The sequence below is a fragment of the Talpa occidentalis genome, unplaced genomic scaffold, assembly GCF_014898055.3.
Source record: "Talpa occidentalis isolate TD23 unplaced genomic scaffold, MPIMG_talOcc4v2.1 talOcc4.12, whole genome shotgun sequence".
NCBI lineage: Eukaryota > Metazoa > Chordata > Mammalia > Eulipotyphla > Talpidae > Talpa > Talpa occidentalis.
Genome location: NW_023601212.1, coordinates 19,131,199 through 19,149,966, shown reverse-complemented (window position 1 = coordinate 19,149,966; position 18,768 = coordinate 19,131,199). Strand labels below are relative to the sequence as shown.

Sequence of the window (18,768 nt, the reverse complement as noted above, 5' to 3'; positions counted from 1 at the left end):
GGCACTGAACTTGCAGTTCTGAAACACCTAATTCTGGGCTGTCATGTGAGAAAAAAAGCACCTAATTGGAATATTTGCACTCAAGTCTCTTCAGAGCAGTGAAACATAATCTGCTATTGGTTATGGTGGCCCCTGATCAGACTCCACTTCTTTAACTATGGAACGACTGAGGAATTGCACCAAGCAGCATGTCAAAGAAAAAGAGAAATAATGCATTTTCAACAAACTAGGGAGAATTTTTTAAATAATAATCCAGAAGTGGGGGAGATCTGATACAAAACCAAAAGTCATGAACTATGAATCAATCATCTCAACCTCATCAACATTTTTTAAAATTCTCTTTGTGGCAAAAATCACCTATGTCTGTCCAGGTAGCCTAGTTATGCTACAAGAAAATTCAAAGTCTTAGTGGCATAAAATAACAAAGGAATATTTCCTGCCCACATGACCTGTTCTCTTGCAGAGTAGTTAGGAAGAGTCTCTCCTCCCATGTTGTCACTATTGTCACTTCCACTTTGGGACTCCTCAACAGAAGGCACAGCCCTCAACTGCTGATGCCAGTTGCACGGTAGAGGGAAAGAGGATGTGCTGACAATCTGAGCTTCAACCCAGAAGTAACACACATGCTTCTGCTTGCATTTTTTTTTTTTTAAAGTTTGCTATTGGGCATAATACAGTCTTTTTTTTTTAATTTTTTTTTTTATAGAGGCATGTTTTGTTTATTTATTTATTTGTTTGTTTATTTGTTTGCTTGTTTATACATGCACTGGGTACAGTCAGAAGCGCGGGAGGGTGAGAGAATTCACCAGAGCCAGAGCGAGGAGCAGAGCAGGCAGAAGCGAAGTACACTGCTGAGGGGAGCAGCGGGCGGCAGGAGAGGTCTGCGCCATGTGGGACCCTCCTCTGGTGGCTGGGGAGCAGCCGGGGATTGAACTGGCGCTGCAGAGGCTGCGGGCAGCTTCGCAACCCAGCGCTCAACCGCTGCGCCACCGGGGAGGCCCCTTCTGCTTGCATTTAATTGACCAAAGCAAGTCGCACAACTACCCCTGGCCAACAGGTAGGAGATATAAGATCTTCTCAGGGAGAGAAACTGAATATAATGACAAATACAACCGGCGTAGCCCACCAGCATTCATATTACAGACAAAGGGCTAAATTCTCTGACAAATAAAAAGAATCCAGAAATCATCAAGAAAACGCCCATGTCCAGTCAAAAAACAGACAAAAGATACATTTTTATAGAAAAGGGAATCACAGGTGCTTTCATTCACTCATTAAAAAAATGCAAATTAAAATGACATTAAGATACACTTTTCTACCCATCAAATAGGCCAATGGGCAGTAAATTGGCATAACCTCAAGGAGAGGCAGTTTGGCATTACATGTCAAGATTTGAAGTTCACATACCTTTTGAGAAGATTCTTCTAGTTTTGGAAATGTATCCTATGGATGAGCTTGCACCTGAGGGAAAAGGTATTTGTTAAAGGTTTTTTATTGCATTTTATTTGTCATAACAAAAGGTTAAGGGGAAAGTTAGTGTCTTTTAATAGGGAACTGATTAAATGAATTATTTAAATTAAATCAATTATTTCCTTCCATCCAAGGGAGTACTACTCATATATAAAAAGAATGAAAAGTTCCCTTGGTAATGACATGGAGCAGTATCTATGATTTAATATTAATGAGTTAGGAAAGTCATTGAGTAGTTTATATTGTATGTCACTATGTGAAAGAAAAGGAATAACAAATTCACGCTGTTTACTTATTCTAGAAATATCCCTAGAGTACATTTAAAGTGGGGGATATTGGTTACTTCTGAGAACAGGAATTCTCCTCCAGTACCTTTAAAATGGGGGGGTGTATTGGCTAATCTAACAAAATTAAAAGAAGAGAGAGTTGACCCAAGAATGCCAGTCCCTAGTATATACCCCCCAATAATAACACATAAACACATAAAAACTTGAACACAAATATTCATAGCATTATTATTTATCTTAGCCTAAAGGCAGAAGCAATCCAAATGTCCATTAACAAATATATGCATAAATAAAATGTGGCATAGCCATACAATGGAGTATTACTTGGCCATAAAAGTAATGAAGTACTGGGCCTTCCCTGGTGGTGCAGCAGTTGAGCGCTGGACTGCGAAGCTGCCTGCAGCCTCTGCAGTGCCGCTTCGATCTCTGGCCACCAGCGAGGGTCCCACATGACATGACAGACCTCTCCTGCTGCTCCCACTGATGAGGCTCAGCAGTGTACTTCGTCAATCTGCCTGTTCTGTTCCCCACTCTGGTTCTGGTGAATCCTCTCACCCTCCCGCGCTTCTGACTATACTCAGTGCTTGTATAAATAAATAAATAAATCTTTAAAAAAAAAAGGTAATAAAATACTGACACAGGCTACACCTATACGAACCTTAAAATCATGATGCAAGTGAAAGAAACCAGACACAGAAAGCTACATATTTTGATCCCATTTAAATGAAATATCTAAAATAGACAAATTTACAGAGATAGAAAGTAGATTAGTGGTTGCCAGGATAGTGGGAGGTATTGAGGGAGAAATGGGCAGTGATTGCTTATGGATACCAGGTTTCTTTTCAGCATGCTGAAAATATTCTAAAATTGGTTGTGGAGGTTACCCCACCCTGTGACAATGTTAAAAACCACTTAAGTATACACTTTATTTTTTTAAATTTTTTTTAATAAAGGCATGTTTTATTTATTTATTTGTTTGTTTGTTTTGTTTATACATGCACTGGGTACAGTCAGAAGCGCGGGAGGGTGAGAGAATTCACCAGAGCCAGAACGGGGAGCAGAGCAGGCAGAAGGACCGAAGTACACTGCTGAGGGGAGCAGCGGGCGGCAGGAGAGGTCTGCGCGCCATGTGGGACCCTCCTCCGGTGGCCGGGGAGCAGCCGGGGATCGAACCGGTGCTGCAGAGGCTGCGGGCAGCTTCGCAACCCAGCGCTCAACCGCTGCGCCACCGGGGAGGCCCAAGTATACACTTTAAATGAATGAGTTGTATGTTGTGTGAGTTATATCTCAATAAAGTTGTTTAAAAAAGAAGGGAGAAAGAAAGATATGGCCCCAGAGACACCTCTTACTAGACCCTCATGATGCACTGTCAGGCTCTGTTGAAATTGCTCACTCATAAGCCTCACAAGAAGTCCAGTAGGGCGTCGTCTTATCTTGGGTCCCGCAAACACAGAGACTTTTATGCAAGTAGGTGCTTGGGGAAGAGATCCCTGGGAAAAGCAGCGATGGGGAAGGGGACTGGGGAGAGTAAAACAAGGAAAGAGAAAGACCAACCCAAGACCTCTTAATTGAACTGGTTACCACTGGAGGCAACCACAGCTCAGGCCTGCTGGGGACCTCCTGAGGAAACCTGAAAGAGGATGAGGAAGGGGTAGGGGCTCTGACCTATTTGAGAAACCGTGAACAGAGCGCAGTAGCTGCTGGTGCTTCCTGGCCACAAGGGCTATGGCCCCCACAGGTGCAACAGAAGCAGAGCAGCAGGCTGGGAGGTGAGGCTGAGAGTGGGCAGTCTGCCAGCCCCATGCGAGCTCCCTTAGTTTCACTTTGAAGAAAGCTCCTCTGCTACGTGACTCTCCAGCCTCTATGCAACAGCACCTCACCATCATTTCCCAAAACCATCCTCAAATAACAAATAACCTACTACCTCTGTGGAGTCTCCCAGGCATGAGCTAGAGGCTGTTGAATGTACCAGACATATTATTTTTAATTGGAGGGAATCTGAACCAAGTCTGGCACTCGGGAGCCATCAGGCTGAGGGACACTGTTTAGGTCAACGATGCAGAGTGAATGTAAAACAAGGCACTGGTGGATGTCAGCTGATTCTGATGGCTGTTCCCTGAGGGAGTTGAGACACCCAGAGGGCCTCCCTGGTGGCACAAGGAGTTAAGTCTCAGCACTATGAAGCTATGGGCAACCACTGCAGCCTGAGTTCGCTCCCCGGCCAGGGAGGTGACGCACATGGCACAGCAGACCTCTCTGGTCTCACCCGCTGCTCCCCTCAGCAGTATATTTTAGTATATCCACCTGTTCTCCTCTCCACTCTGCCTCTGGTGAACTCTCACCCCCTGCACCTCTGGCCTAAACCCCAGCCTTATATGCATAAATAAATAAATCTTAAAAAAGAGAGAGAGAGACCCAGAGTTAGTAGGTGTCGCTGGAATAAGTGTGTTGCCTCAGAAGTGGGGATTTCCCAGAGAACCACAATTTGTGGTAGAGGATGAGAATGCAGGTGCAGTGGCCCCTGCCCAGTGTGAACGGAACATCAAGTGCCTGAGTCTGTCCTCAGGGAGAAAATACTCAAGGCTGTCCCAGTCAGCCAGGGTATGCAGAGCTCACTGGGGTTTTCTAGTGTCTTGAAGGAAACCTGGAGGCCAACTCCTTCCCTCTCACTGAGATGAATGAGAGACCAGTGCTAGAGCCCGTGTGCCTTGCAGCAGATGACGTTGGGGTGCTTGTTCCCACGAATGCCACACTTGTGGAAGGAAAGAGCACCTGAGGAACAAGATCCTCATGAACCATGCTGCCCCTGAGCTCAGCTCAAAGTCCCAAGACAGAGGGCAATGGCCTAGGCCCTGGTTGGCGCCACCATCTTGGTGGTGGGGGGAAGAATAGCTCTTCAGAATGATGCTTCCACCAGCAATGCTCTGTGTCCCCACTAGGCCTGAGTCCAAGGAACTGATGCTGCCATCACCAGCTCACTGAGTCCACCTCCTAGCCACCTTCTGGAACAAGTCAGCCCCATGAGGGCAAGGTCCCCCTTATCTCCTAAACCTAGGACCACCTTCTTCCTGGCTATCTAATGTTCAATCACTCCAAGGGATGGGGACTGCTTTTCTCTAAGCCAGCAAAAACAAAGCATTTCTCGGCTCCTCTTCCAGACAAATGGAGAAGGCCTCTTGAAGACAGATGTAGAGACTGGAGTGACACTGCTGCCAAGTCAGGAGCTGGAGAACACAAGGAGGAGCCCACCCCAGAGCCTTCAGAGGGAGCATGGCCCTGCCAACACCTTGACTACTAGAGACCTCAGTTCCTTTGGAACTGAGAGAATTTGTTTCTATTGTGTTTCTATTGTGTTTCTAAGCCATCCAGTGTGTAGGGATTTATTACAGCAGCCCTAGGAAACAATTACAGCCCCTAAATAAAGATGCCCCCAAATTAAAGTGTGGGAGCTTGGCAAGATGGTGAGAGCTAGCAGATGGTTCAAAGTCTTGCTTCTCAAACTAGGGTTCACGAATCCCTCAGACTTCTGATGAGCAACAGACCAAACACAGCTCAGCTTCCCAGAATGTGAATTCACTGAGATTCCAAGGAGAAAGTTAAGTAATGTGCCTGGTAAGTAATTTAAAATAGAGGCATGTAGTGTGGAGTAGAATGCCAAAGTGCCTGAGTTTTTTTCAGATAAGAAAGGAGCCTCAAGGAAAAGCTGTGGTTGTTTAAGGGTTTGTCCTCAAACTCCCCCGTGACCGCTTCTACCCTGGGACCACGGAGGTGGATGTGGAAAATCCAAAGTGATGGGAGATTCCTTCCTCAGACATCTCTTGAGAAGGCTCAGCTAGAGTTGCTGGGCTCCCAGAAGCTACTCCTCAGTCTCGAATATTCTGGCCATGGAGGGGGCAGAAGAGCACCTTTGACTTCCCGCCCTCCCCTGAGCTCAGCAGACTGCTTAACCTGCAAGAGTCCAGTCGCCTCATCTGTGTGAAAATGGCCTCAGCCCCCAGCCCTGGTTAGCCTAAGGATGCCCCAGGAGCCAGCAAGCATCAGCCTTCTCCAGAAGACTTCTCTCCAGTTAAGGGGTGGAGGAGATGGGCTAGAAAGCAAACTGTCCTTTTCCAAGAGTCACAAAAGAGAAAAGTTCCTCCAAATGAGGAAAAGCAATAGCAGTCTTCCTAACATGGGTGTCCCCAAATGTCCGTTTAGGGGATATCCCTGTGACTTTGCTGGCTCTGAATCCCCACTCCCAGTACTCACCCCTGGGACTAAGGGCAGACCAAGGACAGGAGGCAGTGACCGCCACAGAGTCCGTCTCTGGCTCCTATCACCAGGTCTGTGCAGAGGGGGGCTGCGTGAAAGTTGGAGCCGGGCTCCGGAGTTAATAAATGTTGACATTTGGAGAGTGGGAGCCTTCGGGGTGTTTTATTAGTCTTAATGTGATGTGGGCAGGATTAGCAACACCCCAAATGGTTCTCCGAATAGAGCAAGTGAAGACAGAATGAGTGTCCTCTCTCCCTCCTGCCACTCAACTTAGGATTTGATTAAAAGCGCCTTCCCAGTAATGAAGACAGAATTGAATTAGTAGCCTGATGTCCCTATGCCTGGCATGGGGGGAGGAGAGAGTGAAAGGAGGAGGTGCTGGGCCTCTCTGCCTGCTTCCTTGCCTTCCTTCTGGGAACTAAGGGTGCTCCAGCACCCCAAACTTCTCTCTGCACACCTGCCCCATTCCCCCAGTCCCAAGATCCAGAAGCTTCCTCTCCTGGTGCCTTCCACATGGCTCTCAGATAAAATTTCAGGATGGAAAGGAAAGTTCTTAGAGGCCAGCGGCATGCATTTCTCTGGCCCCAACACAGAGAACCAGATGCCAAGTGGAGAAAGGTGGAGCCAGGGGCACCAAACGGCCTGTGAGGTTGTCCAGACCTTGGCGACTCAAGGTCAGCAACTCCAGGATGATAAACAGGTAATGGGAAAACACAACTGCTTTCATGCTGCCTGTAGGTTTTGCTTTCTTTGGTTCTCCCTGACATTTAAAGACTTTCCAGCCAGTATCCTCCTGCCCTCCTGCAGTGTCCTCAGGCCTCAGCTGTCCCTCCTCATTTACCAATGGAACCATTTTCATTTCCATTTGTGTCCTCCCACTTAGGCCCACTGAGTTCCAGTCTCCTCTGAGCATCACCCCCCTTCACCTCCACTCTGGTCCTCTGGGGAGGGCTATCCCCAGTCTTTCCTGGCCAAACTCTAGGCCTGCTCAACTGGGCCATGAGGAGGCCCAGTGAAGGGGTGCATGTGTGTGCATGTGTGCCAGGCAGAGCTTGTGCACATGTGTGATGGCGCATGTACTTCAAAACATGTATTTGGAACAGCTTTCTAGATACTAGACGCTGACCCCGAAGGGAAGGCTCCAGAATCCAATCATACTGTGCCTCAGCCCAGCCTACCCCATGTCTCCAATAGCTACCCGAATTGAACAGTAAGCCTTGCCTGGCACTGACCTTGAGGCTTCACACCACTATTTTATGTGATATTGTGACCACCCATTGGGAAAGGTACTAGCTCTAGTCCCATTTTACAGAGAAGAAACAATGTCAACTCAAGGTGGCATCTGGCCAACTTGGGAATGGCCCCAGGTCTGTCTGAGCCTAATTCATGGTCAACCTCTGTGTGGGGGCAGGCTGGCCCATGGCACAAAGTGAACAGCATCCACAGATGCTTCCAGCAACTCTTTCTCCCCCATCCCACAAGTCTCCCGACATGCATCTCACAGGCACACTCTCTCCACCTGCTGGGGAGGGCCTCCAGGTACTGCACATGGTGGGCACCACATGCCACACCACAGAAACCATCGACCTTTAAATAAACTTTTTTCTATTTTCTGTTATGCAAAATTTTAGAAACTGCTAGAAAGAACCCTTTTGTACCATCACCAATTTCAAAACTTATCAACATCTTGCCAATCTTGTTACATCTATTCTCCCCAATGCATTTTTTTTTCCTGGAATATTTTAGAAACAAATCTCAGACATCATTTCATTTCACCTGTGAATATTTCACCATGACTCTCGAACAGATAAGGACTTCTTTTGCTTTAACCTAATTACAATACCATTAACACACCTAACAAAATTAGCAATGTTTCCTTAATATTATCTAATACTCAGTCTACATTCAGATTTCCCCCAATTGCCTCAAAATTGACTTTTTGTGGTTGGTTTGTTCAAATCAGGATGCAAGCAAGACCTCTCCATGCATTTGGCTGATGTCGCCTTGGTCTCATTGGTAAGTAACGGGCCCCACCACCTTCTTCAGGCAGGTCATCTGTCTCTGGAATGTCCCACATTCTATCTGCCATTCCAACCTCATTCTGCATTTACTCTCCGGACCAGCAGCTCCAAAGGATAAAGTAGTTCACATGGCTCCCCTACTTAAACCCCTACAAGAGTAGCACAAAAAGAAAACCCACACCCCCATTCTTGATACTCAAGGACCTGTCCCATGTGATTTGCTCCCCCAAACCCCCGCAAACTTCCCTTCCCTCTTCTTCATCCTCTCTCTCTCCTCTTCCTTCTGCTTCCCTCTAGTGAGGACCTTTCCTTACTTTGAAACCTCAGGAGCCACAACAAATGTGGCTCCTTCTCCCTGGAACATTCCTCAGCTCCACCTCCAGAGAGAGGCCCGCTCTGACCACCTTCCTGAAGTAGATCCCACCCCTTGGTCCTTTATTTGTGACCATTGCACTTCACAGATAAATCTGTATTTATTTTTGCTTATTTGTTTGTTTCCTGGGTATTTAGCAGCCTCCTCACCACCTCCCCACCCAGAATGCAGGCTTTGTGAAGGTGGGACGGAGTGGAACACAACAGATGCCCAAGCATCTGTTGATAGAATAATGGAAGGGAGAGAGGGAGAAAGAGAGGTATATCTTTTAAAGAGCTCACAATCTGGTTGGCGAGGCAAGAAAACAAAGAGAATACAAGACCTTTCCAACCAATCAGTTTATTTCTAGTAAGTACCTACTAAGAACCCACACTTTTCCAAGCAGGCAACATTAGGTGTTCACATGATCACTGACCCGTCCAGCCAGAGTATTTTCTGAGTCTGAGGAAAAGTACTCAGAAGTCTTCCTAGGGGAGTGAGTCCTGAGTTGAGCCTGCATGTACAAATATCCCTCATCTCTCCTTAATACCTTGGGGTTCCAAAGGATATATAGGAGGCCGGCAGGGGCTGTCCTAATTTTCCCCTTTTGAAAGATAGGTACTCACAACTCAACTATTTTCTCAGGACCCACAGTTATTAGGGGACAGAACTGGGACTGGGGTCCATGGTTGTGGCTCCTCCCTTCATAGCCAAGGCTGGCAGCACTGTGAGAGGGGAGGAGGGGACAGAGGAAGGGACTCCCCTACAGAGGGATGGTGGGAGGAATAAGAAGAGGCCAGGGAGAGGGCCTATAAGGACAGAAGTGTGCTCCCAGCCCAGAACCAAGAGGGACCCTCAGTTCTGCTCCACCATGTGGGGCATCGGGCAGCTGGCCTAGAGTACAGGGTGCAGAGCCTATGAGAAAGGGCAGGCAGTTCCCTGTCCCTGTCTGGGTGTATAAACATTGAAACTCAGGCTCCCTGCTTTATGGTTTAGTCATTTTAATTTAGACAAAAGACCTCACTTGGCCTTTTATGGTCTCATCCAGTTGAGCTTTTTGCCTTTTATTGGAGCTGTCTGCTTCTCCTGTTTTGATCTCTATTATTTTATTAAATAATCCTTTAAATTTTTCCCCTCCCTAGTCTTATATATTTTACTCTTTTCCCTTCTCTCTTTTGCTTTTAAATGCAAACCAAAAGGCAGCAGTACCACCAAAGCAAGGCGAAGAGGGAGGATAGTGAGACCTGAGGCTCCTGAGCATGGGCTGTGTCCTCAAATGTGGTCCCCCAGGAAAGACCGAGGCTCCTGTTTTAAAATGACCCATTTCTGCTGCACAGGGCAAATGACTCTCAAAGGAAAAGATAAGATTAGCCCTCCACAGCCCAGAGGACTTACTGGAACAGGGCCTTTTAACTCATTTCTGGAAGGGTAAGTGACATCTTGATGAACCTGTTTTGACATGAAGACACTTGACGTGGTCTCTAAAGCAGCCATTAAACCTTAGCTTGCTCTTATTGCCAAGCTATATGTAGCAAAGCAGGCAGCTCACCCTGTCCCCAAGCCCCCTAACCCCAACAGTCTTTACAGCACACATTTCTAGGTCATAAGTCACACACCTACTACATTTTGGTGTAGCTGTATCCAAGTGTCTCCCATGTCAACACAGGGAGTTCAGATATCCTTCTATGCTAACATTCGGGATTTTGTTTATTTAGACATAAGGGTACCCTTAAACATAATGTGTTTTCTGGTGTCAGCAATGATTTCATGCTATCAATTCCATCCTATCTTTCACATCTCTTCTCTCCGGGTGGCTGGAGAGAAACCCAAGTTGAAGGTAGAGGCAGTTCATTATTTTGACTGCCAAGTGCTCTTCTGTCATAAACAAAGGCCATGATTTATTCACCCAGATCGTAAAGAACATCAGGGGACTTGATCTTGATGGACTTGACCTACAGGAGACTCTGAAGATGTACCCCAAGGGATGAAGTTACACATACCTTCCTACCTCTTCCCACTGGAGAGAAGAGATGTAAAAGATAGGATGGAATTGATAGCATGAAATCATTGCTGACACCAGAAAACACATTATGTTTAAGGGTGCCCTTATGGCTAAATAAACAAAATCCCGAATGTTAGCATAGAAGGATATTTGAACTCCCTGGGTTGACACGGGAGACACTTGGATACAGCTTCACCAAAATGTAGTAGGTGTGTGACTTATGCCCTAGGGTTGGCCCCTTTCTCTGGGCCAGTTTCTCTTCCCACCAACAGGGCCTGAGACTTCCTCTCCCCTCCCCAACCCACCCCCCACCCTAGAGCTCATTATGCGCCTAATGTTCTCATTGCTGCCACTCCAAAGGGGTAATATGGCACCTTTTTATTTTAATGTGTGTTAGAGATGAAGCCACTCTTCTGATAGTTATTAATGCTTCAAATGGCCACGTCTGTGAATGGCCTGTTTGGAGTCATGTCCCTTTCTTCTATTAGATCCTTGTTTTTCTTATGGATTTGCAGCGCTTTGTATATGCTGGATATGAAATCTTTGTCGTTTTAGACTTCTAAAAAATATCTACCCCAGTCTGTTATCCCCCTGTTAACTTTGTTTATACTGTTTTTTTAAGAACGGAAACCTCTGATGCTGATGGGATCAAGTCCATTTATTTTGTGCCTTATGGTTTGCCTATGTTTTTTAATCTTTTCAAAGAAACGATCACTTTGAAGTCCATGGTTATTTTTAATACTTTTCCTTCTGTTTGTGTTTATCATTGTACTTTTCACATTTAAGTCCTTCTCCATTAGGAATTTTTTTTTATTTTGTATTAAATAGAAATTCAACATATTTCCAAAACAATGAACCACTCCCCCGCCCCATATCGTTACTAAATAATTTTTCATTCTCTCACTGATTTGTGATGCTTCCTCTGTCCTATGCTAAACTCTCCTGTAGTTTTGTTTATTTAGATATGCTTTTGTTTATCTAATTTATTTAAATATGTCTAGGTCTGTTCCTGGTCTCCTACTCTGTTCCTTAGGCCTATTCACTGCTATATCAATACAACTCTGCTTTTATTATTATGCTTTTATTGCAATCAATTTGGCTATCAGCAAACGTCGCCTCTTTGTTCTATTTTAATTGGATTAGTTTTTGTGGATCTGAATTCTTCTAGAGAAATTTGATAATCATTTGTTTAATTCCTCAAAATTCCTGAACTTTAATGGAATATAAAAATTAATTTGGGGCTAATAGACATCTTTCTAAGATTATGTCATTCCAAACACGGCTATCATATTTCTTTTCATTTAGGGCCTTCACTTTATGTGTTAGTAAAGTTTTTTGCCCTTGTGGTCTTAGGCCTTTGTTGTTAATCCCTAGGCTTCGAGGCTATTCATTACTATTATCAGAGACAAGTCTACAGTCCTCTCCAGGACCCTGGGAGGGGCCTAGAAATGTGTCCATGTTATTGCAAAATTGTAAAAGTAGGGTTTTCTAACCACAGTTGGTAAAGACTGCTGTCTCTTTCCATCCCAACTTCCCCTTTGTCTCCCCTGCTATTGAGCACTGTTGGAGAGGTCACAGGTATTTTGGGGTCAAGCTAAGGGGAATTTAAGCCGAGGGTATATCTAACTTGGGGTTAATTTGCACATATTTACATGCACACAATCATTTCCACGTATAGTTAAGTCATTGCTAGGCATATCCTGGTGTCAGAATAGCATCTGGGAATTCATGGAATTCTTTCCACCCACCAGCCTGACTCACCAGACATCTGGACATAAAGATGCAGAGCTAGTGGTAAGTCAGGCACTTACATAATACTAAAAAAAATGTTGCTTTTCTATTTATGACGTTTATTGTGCTATTTAATTTTTTAAGTTGTATTTAGTTATATTTCTTATCCCAAATAAACATTGCTTATTATACCTAATTTTGAATTTGCAGTTTTAGTTCCTTTTTCTTAAAGAGGGTTCCCCTAATTGCATAAGTTTCTGTCCCTCAAAACCTGTATTTATCCCCTAGATGTTATCAAGGGCAATAATGTTTTCTATAGTCAAAGGTACCTGGTGACTTCTTTGAGTTTTCTCATCCAATTATCACATCATCTGTAAATAGTGACTACTTTATCTCTTTCTTCCCAAGTCTTATTATTTTGCTACCTTATTGCACTGGTCAGGACTTTCAGTATTCTGCTGAGTAGTGTGGCAGAGCTAGTGAACATCAATAAGAACACAGCAACTGTTTCTTCCTTGAGTATGAAGTCTGCCAAAGGATTTAGTTGCCAGTCTTTATCAAATTACAAATGTTCCTATTTTTGTAAGTTTTTTAAAAGTCATGTATTGATTTGAACTTTATCAGATGGTTTTTACATCCATTTAAGTGACTTTCATTTTTCTCCTGTATTCGTTCAAATCAGGGGTCAGCAAAATACAGACTGTAGACCAAATTGGGTTTTTGCCTGTCTTTTACAAATACAGTTTAATTGAAACAGAGCCAAGTCCATTCATTTTCATCCTGTCTGTGGCGGCTTTCACATGACGATGACAGGTGAGTAATTGGGACAGATGCTCTCCAGCCCATTATGCCTAAAATATATTTTTACAAGAAAAAGTTTGCCAATGTCTGCTTTAAGAGTTGAGTTATATTGATAGACTTTCTAACAGTAAACAATTTTCACATTACTGGGATAAATTCTTCCCATCCAGACTACTTTTGTTCATTTAATATAAGCTACATTCAGTAAAGTACAATCATCTTAGAAATACAGCTTGATGAACATTTATATATATATATATACACACTCATTTAAATATGACTAAGACCAAGATAATGAATATTTCCAACAGTGGGAATATTCCAGAAGGCTCTTTCATTCCCCCAACCTGTCTATGTTGCCAGCCTTCCACCCCAAGGTAATAACTCTTCTAAAATCTCATTACAGATTCCTCTGGAAATTAATAGAAATGGAATCATATAGGATGTAGTCTTATGTCTTTGACTCTTCATGCAGCAATGTGGACTACTGTGTATAGCTGGAGTTAGATGTGCAATGTAAACTGTATATAGCTGGAGTTAGCTGCTGTCAGATTACTTAGTATTCCATTTTTTGCATACATATACATTTTTAATACAGTATTAGATATGGTTGGTACTTTCTTAAAGTGTTTTATATTCTTAAAGAAAAGTGAAGCAAAATTTCCTTTTCTTATAGTTTTTTCTTTTTTGGTAGCAAATTCATACAAAGCTATATAAACTTTATGAAATGATCTGGACAGCGTTCCCTCTTCTCTATTTTTGGAATAATTTATGTGAGATACCAATTAGTTATTCCTTGAAAATTCTGGTAGAGTTTTCCTATAAATACTTACAAAATAGCTGGAACTTTTAGGGTGGCAAGGAGATTCATATAATTACTATTTTAATTTGCTTGTTCTTTTGCTATTAGTTTGGTCAAGCCCTCTAATTATCTTGTGCCAATTTCATCATTGTATAGTTTCCAGAAATGTGTGCATTTCATTTAGGTTTCCAAATGTATATAGTTGTGCATGTATATATACTGTTCTGGAATTACTTTTTTTTTAATTTTTTAAAATTTACTTATTTATATATACAAGAACTGGGGTACAGGCCAGAGCTGTGGGGGGGGGGGTGTGTGAGAGGACTCACCTGAGACAGAGTGAGGAACAGAACAGGCAGATGCACTGAAATACACAGCTGAGGGGAGCAGCAGGCGAGACAGGAGAGGTCTGCTATGCCATGTGGGTAGCTCCCTGGCCAGGGATTGAACTTGTGTTGCAGTGGCTGCAGCAAGCTTCATAGGTTGCATCTTCATCCCTTGCACCACCAGGGAGGCCCTAGAATTACTTTTATATTTTAACACTTTAATTCTACCTTAATTTTGCAGTTTGTCTTAAAAATGTCTCATTTTCTCAATGTTTGTTTCATTAATCTCTTGAAAGATGTATATTTTATGAGTCTTTTCAAAGAATTTTTGTTTTTATTAGTCATTTCTCTAGATTTTGATGCTTTGGGTATTAGTCTATTTCATTGATTTCTGCTTTAATTTTTATTATTTCTTCCTGGTGTATTTGGTTTTTCTCTACCTTTTTTTTAATCCTCTTATATTTGAATATATAGCTCATTTGTTTTCAGACTTGCTTGTTTTCTGACAGATGTGTTTGAAGATATAAATTTTCCTCTTGGTACCGCTTTAACTGCAGTACATAAATTTTGACATGCAGAGCTTTCCTTGACATTCAATTGAAAGTAATTCATAATTTCCCTCAAGATTTTCTCTATAATCCAAGAGCTATTTGGTACTATGTTTTTACTTTTTAGACATGTGTTATTTGGGCTATTCTCTTGGTCTCTCCCTACCTCTTGCTTCTGCTGACTGCTGTCGTGTTACTTTTATTTATGCTTAAAAGTTTCAGATTCTGATCTATATTCATAGTTAATTCAAGCAAGTATAGAATTTAGTAAATTATTCTCAATCCTGTTTTACCTTACCTTATAGCTGCCTGTTGGGTTCGCTGCCCTTTTTTTTTTTTTTTTTTTTTTTTTTTGTATTTATTTGTACAAGCACTGGGTAAAGTCAGAAGCGCGGGAGGGTGAGAGAATTCACCGGAGCCAGAGCAGGGAACAGAACAGGCAGACTGACGAAGTACACTGCTGAGGGGAGCAGCGGGTACAGCAGGAGAGGTCTGTCGCACCATGTGGGACCCTCACCGGCAGCTGGGGAACCAACCGGCACTGAACCGGTGCTGCAGAGGCTGCGGGCAGCTTCGCAGCCCAGTGCTCAACTGCTGCGCCACCAGAGGAAGACCTTTGGTTTTTGGGTTTTTTTTTTCGGTTATTGCTGGAATACATTCTGCGTGCATCTTTGTGCCTGAGGATAACTTTGTCTTGCCCTCACACTTAAACAAATTTCAGCTGTATATTAAATTCTAGGTTCAAAGTTCTTTCCCAACAGTTTCTGTATATTACTTGAAGGCTGTTCCACTGGGCCTCCATTCTCCTTATTTGTAGGAGACCTGCTTTTTCTCTGTGGGAGCATTCTCTCTGCTGGTGATGCTCTTATATGTCACCCTAATGTGTCCATGAGTGATTTCTTCCCTCTCTATCTTGTTCAGCATTCTCTTAAGCTTTTCTGCCATAAGAATATTTCTATTTTTTCATTAATTTCTCCCTTTTATTTATTACATGCTGCAGCAGTGATTCATGATTGATAATTCTGAGTGTTTGCATTCCTGTCCTCCAAATCTCTGAATCTTCTTGTAGTCTTTCTCCCTAACTGAATCAGAATGCCTCAGTTTCTCACAGGTGTCTCCCCTTTACTCTCACACCACTCCCCTCTCGGAACTTCCAACACCAACAGAACGGGTTTCCCATGCCACTCCTTGGCAGCATTGCTAATTGGCTGCCACAGTTGCACTCAATTCTGAGACTATCTACTTGGAGATAGTGTCAGATCCCACATGTCAAGGGTTTAGATCCACTAGCCTGCCCCCATTTCAGATGTCAATCAAAAGTAGTTAGAACCTGGGTTACCCACAATTTGTCTGACGTCATCCAAATCGGAAGTTCCCACACCCCCCCTACCTGGGTTCAATTACCCGCCACAGTGACTCACAGAAGTCAGGAAACACTTGCATTTACCAGTTTATGAGAGGATATGAGGGATGGAGAGGATGCAGATGAAGGACCAGAGGAAGAGATACATAGGAGGAGGTCTAGGAGGGTCCCAAGAGCAGCAGCTTCTGTTCCATGGTTGGGGTGCAGCCATCCTCCCAGTCCATGGGCACTCACCACAACTGGGTACTCCCCACACCTTATACACTGGCATTTTCATAGTGACTTCTTCATGTATGCATGATCAATTAAGTCCAATTTCAGTCCCTCTCCCCTCTTTTTAGGGTGCTGGACTGAAAATAACAAGCTTGTCTTTCTGGTGGCCCATCCAGGAGCCACCCAGACACCTCCTAGAGTCACCTCATTAAAACAAAAACAGTCCTTTCGTCCAAGAAATTCCAACATATTTAGGGGCCCTGGTCAAGAATCAGAGTAAAAGACCAAATGTTAGAACACAAGATGTTCCTAGAGCTCTTATCACTGAGGAAATTACAAGGGTTTGATTGCTCTGTGCCAGGAACCCAGCAGAGACCAATGTATTTATTTCCTATTATTTCACACTCTCCCTTAGAAGAGATCTTTGCTCCTTACTTATCCTCTCGTGCTTCCCAGAGTTGGAATGAGTTGAAATGAATGTTCCACAGAGCCAGTCTCCACCCCAGCTAGTATCTGCTGGTACAGCTAAGGAAGTCAAAAGGTCACTCCCAAGCTCTCAGGGCCATTCTTCATTCACTCAGCTCATTCACTCTGGAGAACAACCATTCCTTTCCTACGCTGTGCCTGGCCCTGTGCTGGGTCCTGGAGGCACGTGGTCCCTGGTTATGCCTCCAAAACTCTCATCACTATCCTCCCTTAGGCTCCAGGTTTTCTCATCACCTTGAGGATCTGAGCGTGTTCCCCGCATAGGGCCCTTCCACTTGCTGTTCTGTGTACCTCCTCCTCCACCTTCACAGTCGCCGCCACCTGCATTGCTGAATCTCTCGAATCTCTTATCATTCAAATCCCAGTTCCAAAGTTACCTTCTCAAAGAGACCACCCCCCACTGCTCTATTCAAAGTATCCAGTCCTCTGTTCACTGTTTTATTCTGTTTAATTTCTTGCCTTTGCCACTATTGGAAATTAGTCAGGACAGACCAGGCTAATCTGCAATAACAAATAGGGGGCGGTGGGGGGGGGGGAGAATGTGGGTAATGGGGAGCCACAGTCAAGCTTTATCATGTGCAGGACACTTGGCTAAGCAGCCCACACGTCTTGTCTCATTGAATTTACACAACAAACACATAGTGTAGGTATTATTGCTCGCCTCATTTTACAGGTAAGGAAGCAGAGAGTTGGAGTGCTTATGTGACCTAGCAAAATGTAGTGGAGTCAAGATTTGACTCCAGAGCCCCTGTATTAGCAACAGAGATGAAATGGGAAGTAGTGCTCATCCTTCCCTTCACCTCTCCTTCTTGCTAAAGCTCAGCTTTCTCAGAGCATCTGGACACTGGCCCAGCAGGACAAAAGCATCTAGATCTGGGAAGGGGACATGGTCTCCCTCCAAGTGCCAGTGAACCCCAGACGCTTGAAAGGACATCTCTATGGGGTTTCCTTCTGTCTTTCCCCATTTCTTTCCCTCTGACAGCACAGGATAATTGAAGGGTCTCCAAAGGCCTCCTCCTTCCATTGGGAATCTAGAGAAAATTCCCAAGCTCATCATTGTCCTCAGGCTCCTCTTGGCCATGATCTTGTGCAGGGTGACTCGGACCCCCCTCTCCCCAGCTCCATTAGCTCAATATGCACAAAGGCAAACCAAATTCCCTTCCCCAATCTGAACCACCAGTCACCCTCTAGTCCCACATCTAGAGAGGACCTGGTCCTGGACAAGGCCAAGGTGAGAGGTAATAATCAGAGTTTAACCCAACTCTCCCAGCTTGTTCCTACGGCTCCTTGTGGATGGGGAGCTTCTGAGCGCTCAGGTGTTTTCCTGTTATTGTCCCCACATTCCTTCAGGGAGAGACCAATACTCTACCTATGGGACAGCACTTAGCTGCTCAGGTTAAGGAGTGCCCAGCTGGAAGGAAGCAGAGATATGACCCCAGAGTTCCTTCCTACAGATGTCAATGCTGACAAAAGTGAGGGCAAAAAAGAGCAAAGCCCCATTTCCATGCTTCATCCCCCCGCAGGGCACTCTCCTCCTTGGTCAGGAGAGGTTGGGTAGACAACCCCATGACTCACCAGGCTTCACAGCCGGAGCAGATTTTATAGTCTTCCCAGGGCTGTCCCTCTCTTCTGTCTCATTTCCATGACAGCTCTTTGAAGTGAGCAGGGGAGGGATTTTTCATTCCAGTTGTGTAGATAGGAAAACTGAGGCTTAGCGAGGTAAAGTCCTATCCCAAAGGCTACACTGTAGTCAAATTGGTGGGTCAGCCAGGACCATCCTCTGCTACCTGACATGCGTTTACATGGTATGCAGGCACAGATGTGTGTCCACACCTAGACCCACATTAAGTGCTTATGTGTGCACTGTGCAAGCTTCCTGGAGCTGTCTCCTTCCGTGAGTTTTCTCCTTAGACTGCACCCCATGCTCCGGACTCTGTCTTCCCTGTCATCTGCCGTCCCTGTCTCTGCCCACTACTCTTCTCTTTCTTCTTTCCCTCAATGCATATAGGGAGAAGTTCACCTTGGATCTGGCCTGCACCTCTGCTAAGGAAATGACTCGTCTTCTCCATGTAATGTAACTGGAGGCCTCTCCCCAGGACTCTCACTTCTACCAGC

At 44.3% G+C, this 18,768-nt stretch overlaps 1 long non-coding RNA gene across 5 annotated transcripts in view; it reads right to left on the bottom strand.

The window, feature by feature from the left end:
* Positions 1–18,768, bottom strand: part of LOC119240763 (uncharacterized) — a 140,475-nt gene that overhangs the window by 3,736 nt on the left and 117,971 nt on the right. For all 5 annotated transcript variants that reach the window (XR_008551050.1, XR_005124185.2, XR_008551051.1 and 2 more), the window contains one exon: positions 1,408–1,461. This is a non-coding gene — a long non-coding RNA (uncharacterized LOC119240763). The remainder of the gene's footprint in view (positions 1–1,407; positions 1,462–18,768) is intronic.